At 44.4% G+C, this 24,237-nt stretch overlaps 1 protein-coding gene across 1 annotated transcript in view; it reads left to right on the top strand.

Annotated features, from left to right (window-relative positions):
- LOC143770110 (heparan-alpha-glucosaminide N-acetyltransferase-like) overlaps positions 1–24,237 on the top strand; it is a 1,433,242-nt gene that overhangs the window by 22,186 nt on the left and 1,386,819 nt on the right. The gene's annotated exons all lie outside the window — the stretch shown is intronic.

Raw genomic sequence — 24,237 nt, 5'->3', positions numbered from 1 at the left:
ATTTTTTTTTTTGGGTGCATATTCAATCCGCAAAAATACACATGAAAGGTCTCACAGATCATAATAGATAAATGTTGTATCTGTGAAAACCATGAGTAGATTGTAAGCCCTTGCGGGCAGGGTCATCTCTCCTACTGTATTAGTCGAGACTTGTATTGTTTAAGATTATTGTACTTGTTTCTATTATGTATACCCCTCTTCACATGTATAGCGCCATGGAATAAATGGTGCTATAATAATAAATAATAATAATAATAACCAAACATTTACATGTCTGGATGAGGCCTTTGTCAGACAGCCAGTCAGAATTATGCAAATACAGCTGAAACCAGAAGTTTACATACACTATATAAAAAGACACATATGCATGTTTTTCTCAATATCTGACATGAAAGCAGAATAAACCATTACCGTTTTAGGCCAATTAGGATTACCATAATTATTAATATTTGACAAATGCCCGAATAATGAAAGAGAATGTTTTTAAGGCATTTTTATTACTTACTGCAAAGTCAAAGGTTTACATACATTTCATTAATATTTGGTACCATTGCCCTTAAACTGAATGACTTTGGTCAAACGTTTGGGATATTCGTCCACAAGCTTCTCACAATTGTTGGTTGGAATTTGGGCCCATTCCTCCTGACAAAACTGGTGTAACTGATCCAGGTTTGTAGGTTGCCTTGCTCGCACCTGCCCTTTCAACTTTGCCCATAAATTTTAAATTGAATTGAGATCAGGGCATTGTGATGGCCACTCCAAAACATTGACTTTGTTACCTGTAGTGCAGCGGTAACACCCTATGCAGTGATGAGGCAGTGACCCAGCAAAGTTCAAAACAAAACGTCTCTTTAATGTTCAATTCACAGCACTACACAGTACACAATATCCTCCGGATCGCAGCCGTTAACCATATCCTCCAAATTGCAGCCAATAAACATGCCAGTCCACCTCTGTGAGCAACTGCACCGCTGTGTACGCTGTGGGTGCCAGGCCTCTCAGCTCTTTTGGCTGTTTGGCTCTGCTTGCCTTTGTTGCCTTAAACAGGTCAAGCTCTGCAGAGCCTTCTGCTCTGCACTCCTGCAAACACCAGACTGACACTGACAGTGACCCTGACACACCCAAACCCTTTACTGCAGGGTTTTTAACTGGAATCTGTGGCCATGGGCCACATTGAAAACCCGGCCAGGAAGGAAATGGACTGCCCCACTACCAGCCTATAGTCCGTTTCAAAAATAAAAGCCAAGCAGATTTGCTTAACTCTGCCCTGGACATATAGCTTGTCACTTTTATTCTGTATTGCAATCACGGCTACGCCTGTGACTGCACTGCAATGCCCTCACTCCCATGGCCTCAATACACCTCCGTGTGCATCCTGGGGGGAACACACAGCGACCCTCACATGTAACATCTGTCACTGCCTCACATACCATTTTGGCAGTATACTTTGAATCATTGTCCATTTGGAAGAACCATTTCCACCCAAGTTTTAACTTCCTGGCTGATGTCTTGAGATATTGCTTCAGTATTGCCACGTAATCTTCTTTTCTCATGATGCCATCTATTTTGTGAAGTGCACCTCTTGCAGCAAAACAACCCTACAACATGATGCTGTCACCCTCGTGTTTCACAGTTGGGATGGTGTTCTTAGGCTTCTTAGCTTCTTCCTTTTTCCTCAAATGTAACGATGATCATTATGCCCAAAAAGTTCAATTTTTGTTTCATCAAACCACAGGACATGCCTCCAAAAATTAAGGTCTTTGTTCCTCTGTGCATTTGCAAACATTAATCTGACTTTATGTTTCTTTTGAAGTAATGGCTTCTTCTTGGCAGAGTGACCTTTCAACCCATGTTGATACAGTACACGTTTCACTGTGGATATTGACACCATCTTACCAGCTTCTGCCATCATCTTCACAAGGTCTTTTGATTTTGTCCCTGGGTTGATATGCACGTCGTACCAAAGCACGTTCATCTCTGGGACACAGAACCCATCTCCTTCCTGAGTGGTATAATGGCTGGACATTTCCATCTTGTTTGTACTTGTGTATAATTGTTTGTACAGTTTAATGAGGCACCTTCAGATATCTTGAAATTGTACCCAAAAATGAGCCAGACTTGTGCAAGTCCACAATTGTCTTCCTGATTTCTTGGCTGATTTCTTGACTTTCCCTTGATGCTGCACAAAGAAGCAGTGTATTTCAGATGTGCATTAAAATACATCCACAGGTGTGTCTCTAATTAGTTCATAATCAGTTGTTTCCAAACACATGACGTCATGATGTGGGCAGTCCAGAATTATTAAAAGGCATAGAAACCTTAGTGTATGTAAACTTTTGACTGCAGTAAGTGATAAAAATGCCTTAAAACTCTCCCTCTCCCTCTCTCTATTATGGTAATCCTAATTGACCTAAATCAGTAAGGTTTATTCCCATTTCATGTCAGATATTGAGAAAAACATGCATATGCATTTTTATATAGTGTATGTAAACTTCTAGTTTCAACTGTGTATTAATACTTCTAATGTGCTCTTTCTACATTAGTGTAATGTTGCTTTGGTGGACCTCATAAAAAGTGCACAGTTGGGTACAATTATGAAACTAGTACGAATTAATAAAAGACCACAGAATGTATTTGTGTGTTTTCACCAAATGTGTATTGTGCTATTTTTTTTAAAATTATCTTCTATTCTTTGTAATCCGTCTCTATTTATCCTATTCAGCATGTTCTATATTTGTAGGGAACTTGCAAAGTGATTTGTCGTAAGACGTTATGACAAGATTGTATTCTCCACCAAGGAAACTTTGTTAAAGTTTACACTTTAGCACAAATATATAGATATAATGTTTTGTAGAACAAAATAGAATTGTACTAGGTAGGTGTCAGCTCGAATAAGCAAGTGTCTTCTGATGACCTTGGCATCTCCTTGGAGTCCAATGCTCAATATCTACTGTCAAATAAGGAGACAAGTTTGTGATATGGTCTGAAACCTTTGACCCCAGTAGGGGGCATTTCATTTTACCTAGCTTGATGCTGTCAGACTAAACTGAAAGTTTGAAGATGGTCATTCCCAAAGGAGAACACATGAAAAGACCTCGTGACCCTTTCATTTATAAAATGTACATGATGGAGTCTAGGCTTTAAGTTTCAAATACAAAAATATTTGCTATAACTACAAACATATTATTCCTCTTACTTATTCACTTATGGGACCGTCCCAGCTATACTACTATAATTACTCCAATATTGCAGATATAGGTTTAATTCATTATATTTTTAGTTTTCCATTAGGAAATACAGATTGTGTATTAAAATAAACATGTCTCTTTCACCAGGAGCAGGACCAGCTATTTCAGTGACAAAGACTAGAGTTTTTAGCGTGTACCCTCAACCCTTTGTTTTTGAAGTTTAAAGGGATTGTCCACCTCTGGGAATTTTTTTTACTGAAATGCTTGTATTTGAGGCAGCAAAAATCATTTTTTCAATTTGGTTTAGCACTTACAGACCCTTTGTTTCGCTGCACATGTGGTCAGTGGTGATATTTTTAGCTCTTCCCAGCTGATTTAAGACAGATAAGAGGTTAAAATTCTCCCATTTGCTCATCAGAATGAACTCACTGAGACAGTGCATCATTTTTTAATGAAATACAAGTACAAAAATAATTTTTATCCAAAAAACATGCATTTAAAGCATTACTCCAGCAGTTTCTTTTATTGAAGTGCTGGAGTGGTATCACTAATCCATATTCCCTGTTTTTAGCCTTATACTTACCAGCTGCTGTCTTCAGCTCTTCTTGGTACTGCTCCGATCCATCATCTCATGACCAAAATTTCTGACAGACAGGAAGTCATAGGTAACGTTCACAAGCCTGGCTCCGGCTTTCATAGATTTTCATTGAGAAGTGACTTCTGGATTGCCCAGAAAACACTAGGCTATGTGTCAGGTCATAACCTGCTGAGGACGATCAGAGCGGTGCTGATCAAAGGTAAAGATGGTGGCAGATAATTATAATTTTAGGAGCAGGGAAATTAGATTAGTGACACCACTCCCGAGGTAAAATGAAAAAAAAAAAAATGTTTTAATGATACCTTAAAATGAACCTGTCAGCGGGATTGTGCACAGTAAACTACAGACACTGTTAGGTTGGCACTGTTATAATGATTAAAATGATACTTGTGTTGAGGAAATCCGTCTTGTGGTCATTGTTTAATCTGTATTTGCAGTTTTCGGTTAATGAGATTCTCGTGCTCCGGGGTGGCCTTTGGGGGGTCTTTATCTGATGTTCTGTCCTCATCTATCCATCTCTGACCTTACATTATGCTCCTCTCAGATCAGGTGGCAGAAACATGCTGACACATTCCCTTTCAGGATCCCTTACGCCACCTTTGCTACACTTAAATTCACCTCTCATTCTTTCCTACCATCTGTAACATTTACTTTTCAGAAACCTAATCTCGCAGCAAACAGATTGACCTGAAGGTTCCTAACTGATTAAATATAAAAAATTGGTTGTGGAAAAAAAAGTGTAAATAATGAATAGGAAACACTTGTAGCGTGCTGCAAACATGGTGTGGGAGGAACTGTTGACATGATATTTGTAGTCTAGATTGAGAGGAACGTGAATGCGCATCTATCACTCTGCTTGTGCTTATCTTGTACAGGAGAGGCTGGACCATAATTTAAAGTGCATTAAGATGCCACTTAACTGAAGAATTGATGTTAGTTAAAAGCAAGTTTATGCAGGTCTGGCATTACTCAGAGACCCTTTATCACAGGTGAGGAGGGGCAATGCGCAGTGAGATCTCTAAGTCAGCTCCACCAGGGTTCTAAACAGGACAAGCACCAGTCTTCAGATTCTGTCCCCCCATACCCCTGGGATGCATATATGATGCTGGTGTCTGTAGGCTCAGAGCCTTGTAATGCTGTAGATATGAAGTAAAATGTGTTTGGTTTCACAGTTGCACACATACATCATAGAAAAGTACATTTCTGCCTGACTTCTGGATTTCTTATCATTACAAATCTTAACTAATGTGCCATACCAGACATCAAATAAGTTATTTGTAGATATAAACTGTTTTTTTCCGAACTTCAAATGTACACACTGTAGGTATCATCCATAGCTTGATACAGTCAAGGGTTGGAGGAAATGGGTGCAATGACACCTCCACAACCTAGAAGAACATTGGAGTTACATGTAATTGCGATAATGCGAATTACAGTGGGTACGGAAAGTATTCAGACCCCTTTAAATTTTTCACTCTTTGTTTCATTACAGCAATTTGGTAAATTCAAAAAAAATTCATTTTTTTTCTCATTAATGTACACTCTGCACCCCATCTTGACTGAAAAAAACAGAAATGTAGTAATTTTTGCAAATGTATTAAAAAAGAAAAACTGAAATATCACATGGTCATAAGTATTCAGACCCTTTGCTCAGTATTGAGTAGAAGCACCCTTTTGAGCTAGTACAGCCATGAGTCTTCTTGAGAATGATGCAACAAGTTTTTCACACCTGGATTTGGGGATCCTCTACCATTCTTCCTTGCAGATCCTCTCCAGTTCCGTCAGCATCCAGAGATGCTGAATTGTTTTTAGGTCAGGGCTCTGGTTAGGTCAGTCAAGAATGGTCACAGAGTTGTGCTGAAGCCACTCCTTTGTTATTTTAGCTGTGTGCTTAGGATCATTGTCTCGTTGGAAGGTGAACCTTCAGCCAGGTCCGAGGTCCAGAGCACTCTGGAAGATGTTTTCATCCAGGATATCTCTGTACTTGACCGCATTTGTGTTCCCTTCAATGACAACCAGTTGTCCTGTCCCTGCAGCTGAAAAAAAACCCATAGCATGATGCTGCCACCATCATGTTTCACTGTTGAAATTGTATTGGGCAGATGATAAGCAGTGCCTGGTTTAGGAACACCTCTGGTGGTCCAAAACTTCTTCCATTTAAGGATTATGGAGGCCACTGTGCTCTTAGGAACCTTGAGTACTGCAGAAATTCTGTTGTAACCTTGGCCAACTCTGTGCCTTGCCACAATTCTGTCTCTCAGCTCCTTGACCAGTGCCTTTGACCTTATGATTCTCGTTTGGTCTGACATGCACTGTGAGCTGTGAGGTCTTATATAGACAGATGTGTGCCTTTCCAAATCAAGTCCTATCAGTTTAATTAAACACAGCTGGTCTCCAATGAAGGAGTAGAACCACATAAAGGAGGATCACAAGGAGATGGACAGCATGTGACTTAAATATGAGTGTCTGAGCAAAGAGTCTGAATACTTATGACCATCCCTCGACTTGGTCTTCTCCTGGATTTGCTCAGTTGACGATTTCACAAACTCCCCTCTCCCACTCTCTGACCACAACCTTCTTTCATTCTCTATCAAGAACTGCCATCCCGCTCAGGTCACCCCCACTTTCCACACGTATAGAAACATACAGGCCATTAACACTCAGAAACTTAAGAAGAACTTGCAGTCCTCATTGGCCCCCTATCTCCTCGATCTTATGTCCTGATTCTACACTGAAGCACTATAATGAAACACTGCAATGTGCCCTCGATGAAATTGCACCTCCTTCACATAGAACAACTCTGCACAGACGTCGACAACCGTGGCACACGCTGCAAACACGTTTTCTGCAGCGGTGCTCCAGGTGTGCCGAACGTCTGTGGAGAAAATCTAATCTACCCGAAGATTTCATCCATTATAAGTTCATGCTTAAAACATACAACTCTGCCCTTCACCTCTCCAAACAAACCTATTTTAGCACCCTGATCACCTCACTGCCCAATAACCCTAAACGTCTCTTTGACACTTTCCATTCCCTACTCTACCCAAGAGTGCAGGCCCCAACCACAGATCTCTGCGCTGAAAATCTGTCCAATTATTTCAAAGAAAAAATTGACCACGTCCGACAGGAAATTATCTCCCAATCCCTTCATACCATGCACTGTCCTCCCTCTCCCACTGCATCTAGCTCACTCTCTGACCTTGAACCAGTTACAGAAGAAGTAATCAGGCTCCTTGCATCTTCTTGCCCGACCACGTGCACCAGTGACCCCATTCCGTCACATCTTCTCCAGTCCCTTTCCCCTGCTGTCACCTCTCACCTAACAAAAATATTCATCTGCTCTCTCTCTTCCAGTATTTTTCTCTCCTCATTTAAGCATGCCATCATACATCCATTACTTTAAAAAAACATTCCTGGATCAAAAACTGTGCCGCTAATTATAGACCGGTCACTAATCTTCCCTTCATCTCTAAACTCCTCGAACGCCTGGTCCACTCCCGTCTCATCCGCTATCTCTCAGATAACTCACTTCTCGACCCTCTTCAATCTGGTTTCTGCTCTTTACACTCTACTGAAACTGCTCTCACTAAAGTCTCTAATCATCTACTAACAGCTAAATCTAATGGTCACTACTCCATGCTAATTCTCTTGGATCTCTCTGCAGCATTTGATACTGTGGATCATCAGCTCCTCCTCACTATGCTCTGCTTCATCAGCCTCAAGGACACCATTCTCTCCTGGTTCTCCTCCTATCTCTCTGACCGTTCCTTCACTGTATCTTTTGCTGGTTCCTCCTCCTCTCACCTTCCCCTTACTGTTGGGGTTCCTCAAGAATCAGTCCTAGGCCCCCTCCTCTTCTCTTTGTATACCACCCCTATTGGACAAACAATCAGAAGATTTTGTTTCCAGTACCATCTCTATGCTTATGACACCCAATTATACACTTCGTCTCCTGATATCACGCCCAGGGCCGGCCCGAGAGATTACGGCGCCCTAGGTGAAACTATTTTGTTGCGCCCCTACTACTTTTAACATACCTCCCAACTTTTGAAGATGGGAAAGAGGGACAAAGTTTGCGGCGGCAAATTTTAGGCCACGCCTCTGACCACACCCATTCAAAACTAGCCACACCCATATCCACGTCCCAACCACACCCATTTAGCACTGCTGATCACACTGTTTCATAAAGAATAGTTATAAACAAAAAGTATGGCCACACAGTGCTCCATACTGTATAATGGCCACACATGATGCTCCATACTGTATAATGGCCACACATGATGCTCCATACTGTATATTGGCCGCACATGATGCTCCATACTGTATAATGGCCACATATGATGCTCCATACTGTATAATGGCCGCACATGATACTTCGTACCGTATAATGGCCACACATAGCTACTCCTACACACGCGGCTGCACTCCGTACACACGCGCTCCGCTCCATACACCTCGTACACACGTGGCTCCGCTCCGTACACCTCGTACACATTTAGCTCCGCTCCATACACCTCATACACATACGACTCCGCTCCGTACACCTCATACACACGGCTCCGCTCCGTACACCACATACACACACGGCTCCGCTCCATATACCTGATACACATTCAGTTCCGCTCCATACACCTTTTGCCTTTTGAAAAGATTTTTTATAATTTTTTCTATTTTTTCTCTGTCGCCCCCTTAGGGTCGGCGCCCTAGGCGGCCGCCTAGTTCGCCTATATGTTCGGGCCGGCCCTGATCACGCCTGCCTTTTTAGAAAACACCAGTGATTGTCTTATTGCTGTCTCTAACATCATGTCCTCCCTCTATCTGAAACTGAACCTGTCAAAAACTGAACTCCTCACGTTCTCTCGCTTTACTAATGTACCTGTGCCTGACATTGCCATCTCCGTGTGTGGTTCCACCATTACTCCCAAGCAACATGCCCCCAGCCTTGGGGTCATACTTGATTCCGAGCTTTCATTCACCCCCCACAACAGATCACTTGCTTGCTCTTCTTATCTGCATCTCAAAAACATTTCTAGAATTCGCCCTTTTCATACTTTCAACTCTGCAAAAACTCTCACTGTTTCACTCATTCATTCTCGTCTGGACTATTGTAACTCTTTGTTAATTGGTCTCCCTCTTACCAAACTCTCCACGCTCCAATCTGTCCTGAATGCTGCTGCCAGGATTATATTCCTTGCCAACCGTTACACCAATGCCTCTACCCTGTGCCAGTCATTACTCTCGTTACCCATCCACTCCAGAATCCAGTACAAAACTATTACCCTCATCCACAAAACACTCCATGGCTCAGCACCACCCTACATCTCCTCCCTGTCTCAGTCTACCACCCTACCCGTGCTCTCCGTTCTGCTAATGACTTGAGGTTAGCATCCTCAATAATCAGAACCTCCCACTCACGTCTCCAAGACTTTTCACGTGCTTCGCCAATTCTGTGGAATGCACTACCCAGGTTAATACGTTTAATCCCCAATCCCCACAGTTTTAAGCGTGCCCTAAAAACGCATTTGTTCAAACTGGCCTACCACCTCAATGCATTAACCTAACTATCCCTGTGTGGCCCATTCAAAAAACTTAAACCATAATCCGGTTCCTCGCACCATGTTCTCATATACTTTATGCAGTTAATAGCCCTCTGTGTCTGTACTGTTACATACTTCAGCTGTTAACTGGTTCATGCAGCTTTACATGAACACCCGAGCCTTACACTATGGCTAGTCCGAACAACGAAAGCAATTGTTACCATCCACCTCTCATGTCTCCCCTTCTTCCTCATAGTTTGTAAGACTGCGAGCAGGGCCCTCATTCCTCTTGGTATCTATTTTTAACTGTTTTTTGTTATGCTGTAATGTCTATTGTCTGTACAAATCCCCTTGATAATTTGTAAAGCGCTGCGGAATATGTTGGCGCTATATAAATAAAACTATTATTATTATTTTTATTATGTGATATTTCAGTTTTTCTTTTTTATTAAAATTGCAGACATGTCTATATTTCTCTTTTTTTTCAGTCAAGATGGGGTGCAGAGTTTACATTAATGTGAAAAAAATGAACTTTTTTGAATTTACCAAATGGCTACAATGAAACAAAGAGTGAAAAACTTAAAGGGCTGTGAATACTTTTCGTACCCACTGTACCTAAGCTTTAAGTAATTTAATGCAGGCTGGACATGCAGAGTCTAAGGGGTCCTCTGGTTTCATCCTATGACCCCTTCAAAGAAGGATGTCATTTTCTGCAGGTGGATTTCCTCTTTAGGTCCCCAGAACAGTCATGGTACTATCATTGAACTAGTATGAGGCTCATAAGGAACAGAGCCAAAGGTCATCACGGGAGATGATCACTAGATAAGGGATCAGGAAATTAATGTAGGTCGATCACCAGGTAATGTGTTGCTACTAAATTCCACCTTAAAGGAAACTTGTCAGAAACTTGTATCCTCCTCCCCTACAACATAGATACGATGGTTTGGGCCTTTATAAGAGAAGAGTCAACCCCTTTCTTAGCCCAAAGCACTGCTGTTTTAGTGCAAAATCGCATTTTGAAGTTTAGTATACTGGAAATGCATTCGGGCATGATGATACACTTCCAGATCCTCAGCCTCTCACACTGTATTCCCTGACTATAACCAACCTCCTTTGTTAGAATAGTATATTTCCAATATACAAGTACTTCTAAATTAAGTACTAAATTAGAATATCATCAAAAAATTAATTTATTCCAGTTCAATCCAAAAAGTGAAACTCATATATTAGAGTCATTACAGAGTGATCTATTTCAAGTGTTTATTTCTGTTAAAGGGAACCTGTCACCCCCAAAATGGCTGGTGAGGTAAGCTCACCGGCATCAGGGGCTTATCTACAGCATTCTGTAATGCTGTAGATAAGCCCCCGATGTTACCTGAAAGAGGAGAAAAAGACGTTAGATTATACTCACCCAGGGGCGGTCCCGGTGCGGTCTGGTCAAATGGGTGTCTCCGGTCCGCTCCGGCGCCTCCCATCTTCATTCCATGACGTCCTCTTCGGGTCTTTACGCCGCGGCTCAGGCGCAGGCGTACTTTGTCTGCCCTGTTCAGGGCAGAGCAAAGTACTGCAGTACGCAGGCGCCGGGCCTCTCTGACCTTTCCGGCGCCTGCACACTGCAGTACTTTGCTCTGCCCTCAACAGGGCAGACAAAGTACACCTGCGCCGGAGCCGCGGCGTAAAGACCCGAAGAGGACGTCATGGAATGAAGATGGGAGGTGCCGGAGCGGACCGGAGACACCCATCCGACCTGACCGCACCGGGACCGCCCCTGGGTGAGTATAATCTAACGTCTTTTTCTCCTCTTTCAGGTAACATCGGGGGCTTATCTACAGCATTACAGAATGCTGTAGATAAGCCCCTGATGCCGGTGAGCTTACCTCACCAGCCATTTTGGGGATGACAGGTTCCCTTTAATCTTGATGATTATGTCTTACAGCCAATGAAAACCCCAAAGTCATTATCTCAGTAAATTAGAATACTTTATAACACCAGCTTGAAAAATGATTTTAAAATCCGAAATGTTTTTGTCACGATCCATTTTTTGATTCATGGCAGCTCTGGTTCCACTATGTTTTAATAGAAGCTTTTTTCCTTTCAGGACCAACAGGGGTTAATATCAGTTTCCACCACTGGCAATCTGTTGTAACTGCACAGTTGTTAGGTTAGCTGATGTGGGTGGTGACCACTCACACCATCCTTTAAATGGTCACCTGATGCATCAGCTGACTGTTGGTGATAGAGTTTCTCTTTGGAGACCAGCCTTGCAGTGGCAGCTCTCTGGTGTCTGCTGTTTCTGGAGTTTGGAGTCAAGATTCTGTGTCATCTGCGGTGTGGAGCTTGGCAGCGGAGTCTGGAAGCTAAGTGTGGCGTTTTCTCCTCATCCCTTTCGTGTTTGTCTCAGTCCCCTGTGTGATACTATCTGCAGTGGTGAGGCTACCGCCCCTTGCCAGCCAGTGTGCTAGCCAGGGCAGTGCTAGGTGACAGCGAGGGATGAGGTTCCTGATGGCGGTGGGGGGAAGGACCCACTTAGGGCATTAGGGGAGTGCAGGGTGGTGACCATCCCCCATCAGTAGGGCCTTCCTCTCCTGATTTACATCCCGTTGTGTGTGTGTTGTGCCGTCCGCTGACTGCCCCCCCCCATTGGGTCGTGTCACATCGTGACAACACCAACCCATATTTTTTCTGGTGAACCTATGACTCAAGCCCAGGCTTTTGCCCAGCTGATCCAGACCCTCACTGATGAGGTTAAGGAGCTGTGGTGTAAGTTGGTGCAGCAGCTTCAGCAGTTGTCGGGGTTCTGGTTCTCGTCTCATGTGCAAGCTCAACCCAAGGTATCTCTCCCTGACAGGTTCTCTGGAGGAAGAGATAAATTTTGTTTTTTCAGGAGGCCTGTAAGCTATATTTCAGGCTCCGCCTTCATTCTTCAGGGAGTAAGGAACAGAGTGTGGGGATTATAGCCTCCCTTCTCAAGGATGATCCCCATTCCTAGGCTGTCTCCCTGGCTGAGTCTAGACTCCTTAAAATCAAAGAGGGGGTCTGGCCGGCTGAAGAATACTGCTCAGAGTTTAGGAGATGGGCCACTGACAAACAGTGGAATGACCCTGCTCTTAGGAGCCATTTTTGTCAGGGTCTGTCACATAGGATACAGAATACTCTGGTGCAGCAAGCTACTCCTGGGTCATTGGAAGTCACCATGTCCCTTGCAATCCTGGTGGATAGATGCCTCAGGGAGAGACATACACCAAATCTGCCACCTGTTGTTCTTTCTAGGGAGGAGGGCACACTGGTGCAGATGGATGAACCCATGCAGGTGGGAGGAGTCTCTTCGCAAACACGGTTGCCTGCGGTTCGCCATGAGATCTCTTAGGGTTCAGGCAATTGACTCTGTTCCACTCAGCCAGGGGAGGGTGACCCAAGTCATAGGTAATATAAACCTGCGTATGGGGAGTTCCTGTCTCGCTACATCTTGGAGGGTATGCCAACGCCCATCGTCTTAGGCCTCCATTGGTCGAAGAATCACAATCCGGTCATAAATTGGCGGTCCAGGGAAGTAGTCAGCTGGAACCAGTTGTGTAAGGACTGCTGCCCAGGAGCTACTGTCTCTGCTGTCTTTCTGAAATCTACCCCTTTTTCTCTGGTGGGGGCAGCCAAGGTGCTGCCAGGGAGTAGGGGCAAGACTCAACCCTCACCACAAGTAAACCCCGAGTCTCAGAGCCCTCTTAGGAGGAGGGGTCAAGGGAGGGTGGTGGTTCCCGCTGCATGTAGTGAGGGTAAGATTTTGGGAACACAGGGGGATGCATCTGCTCTTGGTTTCTCAAAGAGTTCACCATCCTGTGGCAAACACATGCGTGGAAATAAACGTTCATGTCTGGACCTGTGTGTGAATGAGTATGTGTGGGTGTACACCAAAACCATCAGGTGGAAGTATGCTTCTGGGACCTGGAGTTCTAGGGTGATTGAGCCATATCGGGTGTTGGCCGTTCTCAGCCCAGGGACTTTCCAGCTGGAGTTACCCCCAGTAATGCATACGTACACAACGTATTACACAGGCCGGCGCTCTGGAGATTTGTGGCGCCTTCGAAGCCTACGTTATTGTCATCTCCATTGGGCTGCATTTGCCATAAACCTGAGGATCAAGTGACTGCAGAGGTGAATTCCAGTGTGTCAAGGCATCCTGACCGTACAATGTTTCTGGTGAGGTCCAGTGTTGAGGGTCCAGAGGTCTCTCAGGCCAGCGTCACACTCAGCGTAGGGAAATACGGTTCGTATATTACGGTCGTAATACGCAGTAAAAATCCAGAAATAGTGATCCGTATGTAATCCATTGGCAAGGTGTGGTCGCGTATTTTGCGCATGTAATGTTGCGTATGTAATCCGTATGACATCCGTACTGCGTTTTTTCTACGCAACCTGACAAAATGGACATTTAACGGTTTTTGAGCCTGAAATTAATTTAAATCAGCATCATCAACCCTATTTAAGGCCTCTACAACAGGTGGCACCCTCCCATATGGCCATTTAGTGGTTGTGCATCTGTTGGTGTGTTGTGGTAACGTTTGCACCATGTCTGACCTACTGCACTTCACCCCAACTCAGCTGGTTTTGTTTAACTGGGTCTTGTCACGTCGTTTTGGGCAGCCATACCCTGTGATTGTTGATCCGCGAAGGAGGAGAAGAAGATTGTGGGTGCATCCTCTTTTGACCCAACACCTCACTAAAGGCCATTTTCAGAGGCTCTATACAGCTCTGCGTGCACATCCTGATAAGTTTTACCTATACTGTCGAATGACAATAGCAACATTTGATATCTTGTTGGAGACAGTACGTCCAGGACTCACGTATCAGGACACCAGGATGCGAAAAAGCATATCCGCAGAGGAGCTTCTTCTCCTTACCTTACGGTATGTATTCAACATCCTCACATACTGTATGTTGATGATGTTTTTTTTCAGGGTTGTTTGCTAGCAGCTATTTGAAAATATATGTGTTAATTATGACAAAACCACAATAAAAATATGTATTTCTAATGTCTTACTTATGTGCCCTAGGTAAATATCGATTAATTTCATTGATATTCCTGTGTTTTTTATTAAACAACATACTTGTGCTTTTTTATGTTTTGTCTAAACTATTGTTACCTAACTAATATGAATTTTTCTGTACTTTCAGCTTCCTGTCAACTGGATTGTCTTATTCGGGACTACACCTGGAGTTTCTCATTGGTCGCTCCACGATTTCTGGCATTGTGCGCTCAACATGTAGTGAAATATGGGCGAAACTACATGAACTTGTCATGTCTGAGACAAAAATGGCTGATTGGCTCAAAATAGCCCGTGGGTTCAATGACACTTGTGACTTCCCACACTGTATTGGAGCCCTGGATGGGAAACAAATCAGGGTGCGTAAGCCGCCGAACTCTGGCTCCCAATTCTACAATTATAAGCAGTTTTTCTCTGTAGTTCTGTTAGCTGTAGTTAACAGTAACTACAGGTTTATAATTGTAGACATTGGGGCCTATGGGCGAACAGGAGACTCAAGGGTGTTCAATTTGTCCATTATGAGTCGGCGGCTACGTGAAAACCAGTTAGACCTCCCACCACCACAACAACTCCCAGGCTCCAATGCTGAAGCAGTGCCATATGTTCTTGTGGGAGATGAGGCCTTCCAATTGATAAGGAATGTCATGAGGCCTTACCCCAGGTGCAACCTTGATCACCGGCGGCGTGTTTTTAATTTGAGGCTTTCCAGGGCACGTAGACTGGTGGAGTGTGCCTTTGGGATTCTGTGTGTCAAATGGCGTCTCCTCCAGTCTGCCATTCAGCTGAGTGAGGCTACTATTAATGAAGTAATTAAAGCGTGTGTTGTTTTGCACAATTTTACTAGACTTCATGATTGTCCCTCATCTGCTATTGGTGAAGAAATGTTGCCCAGTGTAAGTAGGCCTACACCACATGGCCCTCCTCCGCGCCATCCCCTTTCAGGAATAAAAGTGAGAGATATTTTCACAAATTATTTTGTTTCTCCTCAGGGTGCTACTCCCTGGCAAGATTATGCTGTTTCTCAATTGTGATTTCATTATTTTCAAAATATATTTTCACCATAAAATATCATTTTTGTTTAGAATCTGTACTCTGTGTGTTGTATTTACTTAATTACCAGATGGTTAAGAAAAGAGCATATGTGTGTGATGTAAGAATGATTGTCCCACAAACGTCAATTGGCTTTTGACTACATTTTTTACTTAAAGCAAAAGCCTTTTGTTGTTAACTTTAAACCATATTTTTTTCATATGGCTTGTTTTATATATATATATATATATATATATATATATATATATATATATATATATATATATATTTTACGAACAACAGAACAAAGTGCTATGACAGCACAAAGTTAAATAAAACATGGTTAGGCGGAACAAATATAAACACAAAAAACTTTTTGTTACAGATTTCTGTACGCTGGTGGAGGTGATGGCGGAAGCTCAGGGTCCTGCTCAGGTGGCCTTTGTTGGGCCAATTGTCCTTCACCCTGTGTGGATGCTGTGTGTGGCAGATTCAAATACAGGCATTGATCATATTCGCCAGTTGGGTATTGCCCATAAGGGATTTGACTGGGGCCCTCATGCTGCTGTAAATATTGCCTGGACTCATAGCCACCCCCACTATGGCCATGTCGTCCAAACCCAGGTTGGGACCAGCCTACAGCACTGGGTCTGGAAAAGTGGGCATATTGGGAAAGTTGGTTGTAGGCTGCCATATGGTACGGTGCTGGCCTTGGTGGATTTTGGGCGAGGAGGGGTTGAGGTGTAGGCACATGTGGAGGAGGTGCTTTAAATCCTGATTGACCATGCACCTGTTGAGTTCGTGGAAGGCGCAAGAGGTTATGTGGTGAACGCTGCCTTCTCTCAATAAATTCAAAAACCTCATAGGGGTCATTTGGGAATGTGCATAAATCAATCAGGATTTGAATACACCCTCTCACACGTAGCCTCACCTCACGGGGAAGGGGACGGAGGTATCGGACCAGGCTGCGAGCAAGGGCCTCCTCACCATCATCCATGGCTGCCCTGGCCAAATAATTAAGGACCCCAGCGTCCACATTCCTCCTACTGTCTTGCAGCTCTCTCCTTCTGTGGCCTCTGTGTAAAGGCACAGCTGCCTGTGGGGAGGACACCAGTGGGACAGTAGGGCTGCTGCTGTGTCCATGCTCTTCCTGTCTTACAGGATCTGGTGCTGCTGAGGGTGGTGGTGCTGCATCTTGGCCACTTGTTTCTGGATCTTGGGATGCGGAAGTCGATGGTCCAGGAAGAATGGAGGCAGAAGAGGCCAAAGATGGGCCTGCCACGTCTTCTTCTACACCAACCGGATCAATCACAACCTCCGAGTCCGACCCAGTCTCCCTCTCAGTGAGGTTGGTCTGTGTTCTGTTATGAAATTATTAAAATTAATACCCCTAATTAAGAGTTGAGTCAATTGCTAACATATGTTTATTGTGTTGTGAGGTTTTTACTTACGGTCTTAGATCCATACTGGGATCCAAAAAGGAAAGCCGATCATTGTATATATACTTTCGCTTTTTTGTTGAAGCTGCTGACCCACTCCTTGCCCACTGCTGCCTTTCCCGGCGATATTGGTCCCTGATGCTGCGCCATCGTGTCATAACATCTTCCACTGCAATGACATGTTAACAAATATTCTATAAGCTCATTCTGCACATTGCTTAAAACAGTTGGCATTGATTGATCATATTTTAACGAGGCTAATAAAATGCCTTCTTAAATGAAGTTCCTAAAGTTAAAATTGCTTAAAACCCCAAAAACATTATACACAATAAAAAGAAACAACACAAGGACAGGGTCCAATCCCCTCTGCACAAGTCTGGCGTTACCAAAAATAGTACCCTACGGAACATCTATATTATCTCTGTACGGAAACCCTTTCTCATGTTCAGCATGTTTGTTTTGGCTCAAAAATAAAAAAATAAAAAAACCAGACTAAGCCAAAAAATTATCTGCATGAAATCATGTAGGTAAAGCATTTTTCAAGGTTAATTAATGTCGAAATATGAGTGTACTTACAAAGTTGTGTCTGCACTGCACATGTGCGTTGGTCAAAATCTGGGAATAGGATCCCACAAATGGTCCTCCAAGCTGCCTCTTTCCTAGCCCGGTTTGAATAGTTGGGTTCCCGCTGGTCCCAGATTTCAGGCCTTTCTTGGACCAGGATGAGGAGCATATCCACATTAATTATGGATGCCATGCTGTTTGCAACTCCGTGGAGGTGAGCGCCAGACTTCCGGGATGTCTGTCTGGCTTTTTCAGCTAATTAGCATGTCTGAGCTTCCTGATTGAGGGCTTGGCACATTTCCTGGCACCTGGAGATGTCTGGCGTATTTCTCGCAAGTCACACTGCTGGTCCGTGTGTAATCTGTATTTTTCTCGCCCCCATAGACTTGCATTGGCGTATTTTTTGCGCAATACGCTGACAAACGCAGCATGCTGCGATTTTCTATGGCCGTACAAGACCGTATAATACGGATACTATGGCAGATAGGAGCTGGGCCATAGAGAATCATTGGTCCGTGTGCAATGCATATTTTATGCGCCTCTCATACGTCCATAAAACACGCTAGTGTGACGCCGGCCTCATTGAAAGGGGGTACTGTCACAATCCATTTTTAGATTCATAACAGCTCTGGTTCCACTATGTTTTAATTGTAGCTTTTTTCCTTTCAAAACCAGCGGGGGTTAATATCAATTTCCTCCACTGGCAATCTGGTGTAACTGCACAGTAGTTAGGTCAGCTGATATTGGCGGTCCAGGGAAGTAGTCTGCTGGGACCAGTCATGTAAGGACTGCTGCCAAGGAGCCACTGTCTCTGCCGTCTTTCTGAAATCTACCCCTTTTTCTCTGGTGGGGGCAGCCAAGGTGCTGCCAGGGAGTAGGGAAAGACTCAACCCTCACCACAAGTAAACCCCGAGTCTCAGAGTCCTCTTAGGAGGAGGGGTCAAGGGAGGGTGGTGGTTCCCGCTGCATGTAGTGAGGGTAAGAGTTTGGGGACACAGGGGGATGCATCTGCTCTTGGTTTCTCAAAGAGTTCACCATCCTGTGGCAAATGCATGCGTGGAAATAAACGTTCAGGTCTGGACCTGTGTGTGAATGAGTATGTGTGGGTGTACACCAAAAACATCAGGTGGAAGTATGCTTCTGGGACCTGGAATTCTAGGGTGATTGAGCCATTTCAGGTGTTGGCCGTTCTCAGCCCAGGGACTTTCCAGCTGGAGTTACCCCCAGTAATGCATACGTAAACAACGTATTACACAGGTCAGCGCTCTGGAGATTTGTGGCGCCTTCGAAGCCTACGTTATTGTCATCCCCATTGGGCTGCATTTGCCATAAACCTGAGGACCAAGTGACTGCAGAGGTGAATTCCAGTGTGTCAAGGCATCCTGACCGTACAGTGTTTCTGGTGAGGTCCAGTGTTGAGGGTCCAGAGGTCTCTCATTGAAAGGGGGTACTGTCACGATCCATTTTTAGATTTGTAACAGCTCTGGTTCCACTATGTTTTAATTGTAGCTTTTTTTCTTTTAAAACCAGCAGGAGATAATATCAATTTCCTCCACTGGCAATCTGGTGTAACTGCACAGTTGTTAGGTCAGCTGATATGGGTGGTGACCACTCCCACCATCCTTTAAATGGTCACCTGATGCATTAGCTGACTGTTGGTGATAGAGATTAACTTTGGAGACCAGCCTTGAAGTGGGAGATCTCTGGTGTCTGCTGTTTCTGAAGTTTGGAGTCCGGCTTCTGTGTCATCTGCGATGTGGAGCTTGGCAGCAGAGTCTGGAAGCTAAGTGTGGTGTTTTCTCCTCGACTCTTTCATGTTTGTCTCTGACACCTGTGTGATGCTATCTGCAGTAGTGAGGCTAGCGCCCCTTGCTGGGCAGTGTACTAGCCAGGGCAGTGCTAACTGGCAGCGAGGGACGAGGTTCCTGATGGTGGAGGGGGGAAGGACCCACTTAGGGCATTAGAGAAGTGCAGGGACAGGCTAAGGTTTGAGCTCAGGTGGTGACTATCCCCCATTTCCTTATCAGTAGGGACTTCCTTTCCCCATTTCTATCCCGTTATGTGTGTGTTGCGCCGTCCGCTCACCACCCCCCGTTGGATCGTGTCACATCATCACATTCGGTCTACTGAAATGTATGTTCAGTAAATGCACTCAATACTTGGTAGGCGCTCCTTTTGCATCAATTACTGCATCAATGTGGCGTGGCATGGAGGTGATCAGCCTGTGCCACTGCTGAGGTGTTATGGAATCCCAGGTTGCTTTGATAGCAGCCTTCATTGTGTGCCTCTCCACTCTTCCTCCAGACTCTGAGACCTTGATTTCCAAATGAAATGCAAAGTTTACTTTAATCTGAAAACACCTTTGACCACTGAGCAAAAGCCCTGTTCTTTTTCTCTTTGACCCCGGTAAGATGCTTCTGGCATTGTCTATTTGTCATGAGTGGCTTGACACAAGGAATGCGACACTTGTAGCCCATATCCTGGAAACGTCTGTGTGTGGTGACTCTTAAAGCAATGACTCCGGCAGCAGTCCACTCCTTGTGAATCTCTCCCAAATTTTTTAATGGTCTTTTCTTTAACAGTCCTTTCAAAGCTGCGGTTATCCCGGTTGCTTGTGCACCTTTTTCTACCACACTTTTTAATTCCCCTCAACTTTCCATTAATATGCTTGGAAACAGCACTCTGTGAACAGTAGGCTTCTTTAGCAATGACCTTTTGTGGCTTATTCTCCTTGTGGAGTGTGTCAGTGACTGCCTTCTGGACATCTGTCAAGTCAGCAGTCTTCCCCATGATTGTGGAGCCTATGAAACAGACTTAGGAACCTTTTTAAACGCTTAGGAAGCCTTTGCAGGTGTTTTTTGTTAATTATTCTAATTTACTGAGATAATAACTTTTGGGCTTTCATTGGCTGTAAGCCATAATCATCAACATTAACAGAAATAAACACTTGAAATAGATCACTGTTTGTAATGACTATATATATTATGTGAGATTCAGTTTTTGCATTGAAGAACTGAAATAAATTTAACTTTTTGATGATATTCTAATTCAGTGAGCAGCACTTGTAGATGTCTAAAACTCACTTGCTTCAGACATATTAAGTGTCCCCTGGTCCTTTGCAATGAGCATGATGAAGACACCTGGACACATCTCTCTCCCAGGTCACTGCTGGGAACAATGTTGCCAGAGTATTACGCAACTTTTATGGACTGACAATAAAACATACAAAACCTAATATAAAATGGATTTTACAGAAAGAAATGTTAGGAAACATTATTTCCTGTATAATGACTTGTATATAAAGCAAAATTTAAAAGAGCCTCCTCCATCCCTTAGTTGTCAGGCCATCTCTCAACATATTTCCCCATCACCTATGACTACAGTAGGTAAATAATAAAATAATCTACACCCATCAACAGTCACCAGTAAATGTAATATTAACATTTTACTACCTTACCTGGGCAAGTGGTGTGTGACTTGGTCAGACACATCCTGTTGAAATTATGAAGATGGGACTCTGAAAATCACAAAGCCTATGTGAACAATGCAAGAACCATCACAAATTCGAAGGAAGAGGGACTCTGATAGACCCTGCATTAGACCTAAAGGAGATCCTCATACACATTCTGTTAAAATTGTCAGGCAATGGGACTTCTAGACTCATAAAATCTATACACTAAGTGCAAGGGCTGGCAAAAATTAGAAGGAGAGACGGCAATACACCCTGGAAGACACATAGAGGAGGGCCTCAGAAAACATTTTTTTTCCCCATTTTTAAGGAGAGGGACTCACTGGCTAAGCCTATGCACTAAATGCAAGGGCTGAAAATATATATATATGTACCGTTTATACTCGAGTATAAGCCGAGATTTTCAGCCCATTTTTTGGGGCTGAAAGTCCCCCTCTCGGCTTATACTCGAGTCATACCCGGGGGTCGGCAGGGGAGGGGGGGCGGGGGCTATCTAATTATACTCACCTACTGCTGGCGCGGTCCCTGCGCGTCCCTGCTTCTTCCAGCGCTGCATATTCTTCCTGTACTGAGCGGTCACATGGTCCCGCTCATTACAGTAATGAATATGCAGCTCCACGTCCCATAGAGGTGGAGCTGCATATTCATTTCGGTAATGAGTGGCAACTGTGACCGCTCAATACAGGAAGAAGATGCAATGCTGGAAGTAGCAGGGACTGCACAGCGCCAGCAGTAGGTGAGTATACAGCGCTGCGCGATATTTACCGCTCCTCGTTCCGGTGCGGCTCCGTTATCAGCATCCTCTGGCTGTGACGCTCAGGTCAGAGGGTGCGGTGACGTAGTCAGTGCGCGCCCTCTGCTGAACGTCAGTGCTGAAGACGGAGCCGCACGAGGAGCAGGTAAATATTGAAAGTGCCGGGGGTCCTGAGCAAAGAGAGGTGAGTATGTGATTTTTTTTTTTTATCGCAGCAAAAGCATATAGGGCAGTGACTGTGCGGAGCATCTGTATGGGGCCATAACGATTGTGCAGCACTATAAGGGGCAGTGACTGTACGAAGCATCTGTATGGGGCCATAACGATTGTGCAGCACTATAAGGGGCAGTGACTGTACGGAGCATCTTATGGGGCCATAACGCTTGTGCAGCATTATAAGGGGCAGTGACTGTACGGAGCATCTTATGGGGCCATAACGCTTGTGCAGCATTATAAGGGGCAGTGTCTGTACGGAGCATCTTATGGGGCCATAACGATTGTGCAGAACTATATGGGGCAAGTGACTGTATGGAGCATCTTATGGGGCCATAACGCTTGTGCAGCATTATATGGGGCAAGTGACTGTATGGATGATCTTATGGGGCCATAACGTTTGTGCAGCATTATATGGGGCAAGTGTCTGTATGGAGCATCTTATGGGGCCATAACGTTTGTGCAGCACTATATAGGGCAAATATCTCTATGGAGCATCTTATGGGGCCCTTATTACCCTTTATGCAGGATTATATGGGGCATATTTTAATATGGAGCATCTAATGGGGCCCATCAAACTTTATGGAGCAGTATATGGGGCTCCTGATTCAATATGGATTCAAAAACACTTAACCTACTGATGTCTCAATTAATTTTACTTTTATTGGTATCTATTTTTACTTTTGAAATTTACCGGTAGCTGCTGCATTTTCCACCCTAGGCTTATACTCGAGTCATTAAGTTTTCCCAGTTTTTTGTGGCAAAATTAGGGGGGTTGGCTTATACTCGGGTCGGCTTATACTCGAGTATATACGGTATATATATATATATATATATATCTATATATATAATTGTCTAAGGGTTTTTCCGTCTGTCTGTCTGTCTGTCTGTCTGTCTGTCTGTCTGTCTTTCTGTCTGTCTGTCTGTCTGTCTGTCTGTCCTGGAAATCACTCCATATAAGGTATGGTCTACAAACAGGATACCTTATATGGAGTGGTCGGCGGTTTGTAGACCATACCTTATATGGAGTGGTCGGCGGTTTGTAGACCATACCTTATATGGAGTGGTCGGCGGTTTGTAGACCATACCTTATATGGAGTGGTTGGCGGTTTGTAGACCATACCTTATATGGAGTGGTCGACGGTTTGTCGGGCGGCCTCGACCAATCAGAGATGGGCACAGCATGGCGACGATGATGTCATAATGGTTGCCATGGCGACGATGATGTCATAAAGGTTGCCTCGACCAATCAGCGACGGGCACAGTCTGCCGCGAATCACATACTACGGGGACATGCATATTCTAGAATACCCGATGCATTAGAATCGGGCCACAGTCTAGTATATATATATACGTCTAAAAATAAATAAAGGGAACACTAAAATCCCACATCCTAGTGGCCTCCACGTGCCTGTATGACCTCCCTACAATGTGTGGGCATTCTCCTGATGAGGCGACAGATGGTCTCCTGAGGGATCTCCTTCCAGACCTGGACTAATGCATCCGACAACTCCTGGACAGTCTGTGGTGCAACGTGACATTGGTGGATAGTGTGAGATATGATGTCCCAGATGTGTTCAGTCGGATTCAGGTCTGGGGAACACGCGGGCCAGTCAATAGCTTCAATGCCTTCATCTTGCAGGAACTGCTGACACACTTCAGCCACATGAGGTCTGGCATTGTCCTGCATTAGGAGCAACCCAGGGCCAACCGCACCAGCATATGGTCTCACAAGGGGTCTGAGGATCTCCTCTCGGTACCTAATGGCAGTCAAGCTACCTCTGGCGAGCACATGGAGGGCTGTGTGGCCCTCCAAAGAAATGCCACCCCACACCATTACTGACCCACTGCCAAAGCGGTCATGTTGAAGGATGTTGCAGGCAGCAGATCGCTCTCCAAGGTGTCTCCAGACTCTGTCACATGTGCTCAGTGTGAACCTGCTTTCATCTGAATTTGCCAATCCTGGTGTTCTGTGGCAAATGCCAAGCATCCTGCACGGTGTTGGGCTGTGAGCAGAACCCCCATCTGTGGATGTCGGGCTCTCAGACCATCCTTATGGAGTTGGTTTCTAACCGTTTGTGCAGACACATGCACATTTGTGGCCTGCTGGAGGTCATTTTGCAGTCCTGCTGCTAGGTTGTTGCCCTCCTTCGGCTCCCTCCATGTCTCCTGGTGTACTGGCCTGTCTCCTGGTGGCGCCTCCAGCCTCTGGACACTACGCTGACAGACACAGCAAACCTTTTTGCCACAGTTTGCATTGATGTGCCATCCTGGATGAGCTGCACTACATGAGCCACTTGTGTGGATTGTAGAGTCCGTCTCATGCTACCATGAGTGTGAAAGCACAACCAACATTCAAAAGTGACCAAAACATCAGCCAGAAAGCATTGGTACTGAGATGTGGTCT

This window comes from Ranitomeya variabilis, chromosome 4, assembly GCF_051348905.1.
Source record: "Ranitomeya variabilis isolate aRanVar5 chromosome 4, aRanVar5.hap1, whole genome shotgun sequence".
Classification (NCBI taxonomy): domain Eukaryota; kingdom Metazoa; phylum Chordata; class Amphibia; order Anura; family Dendrobatidae; genus Ranitomeya; species Ranitomeya variabilis.
This window is presented reverse-complemented; position numbering and strand designations above follow the sequence as displayed.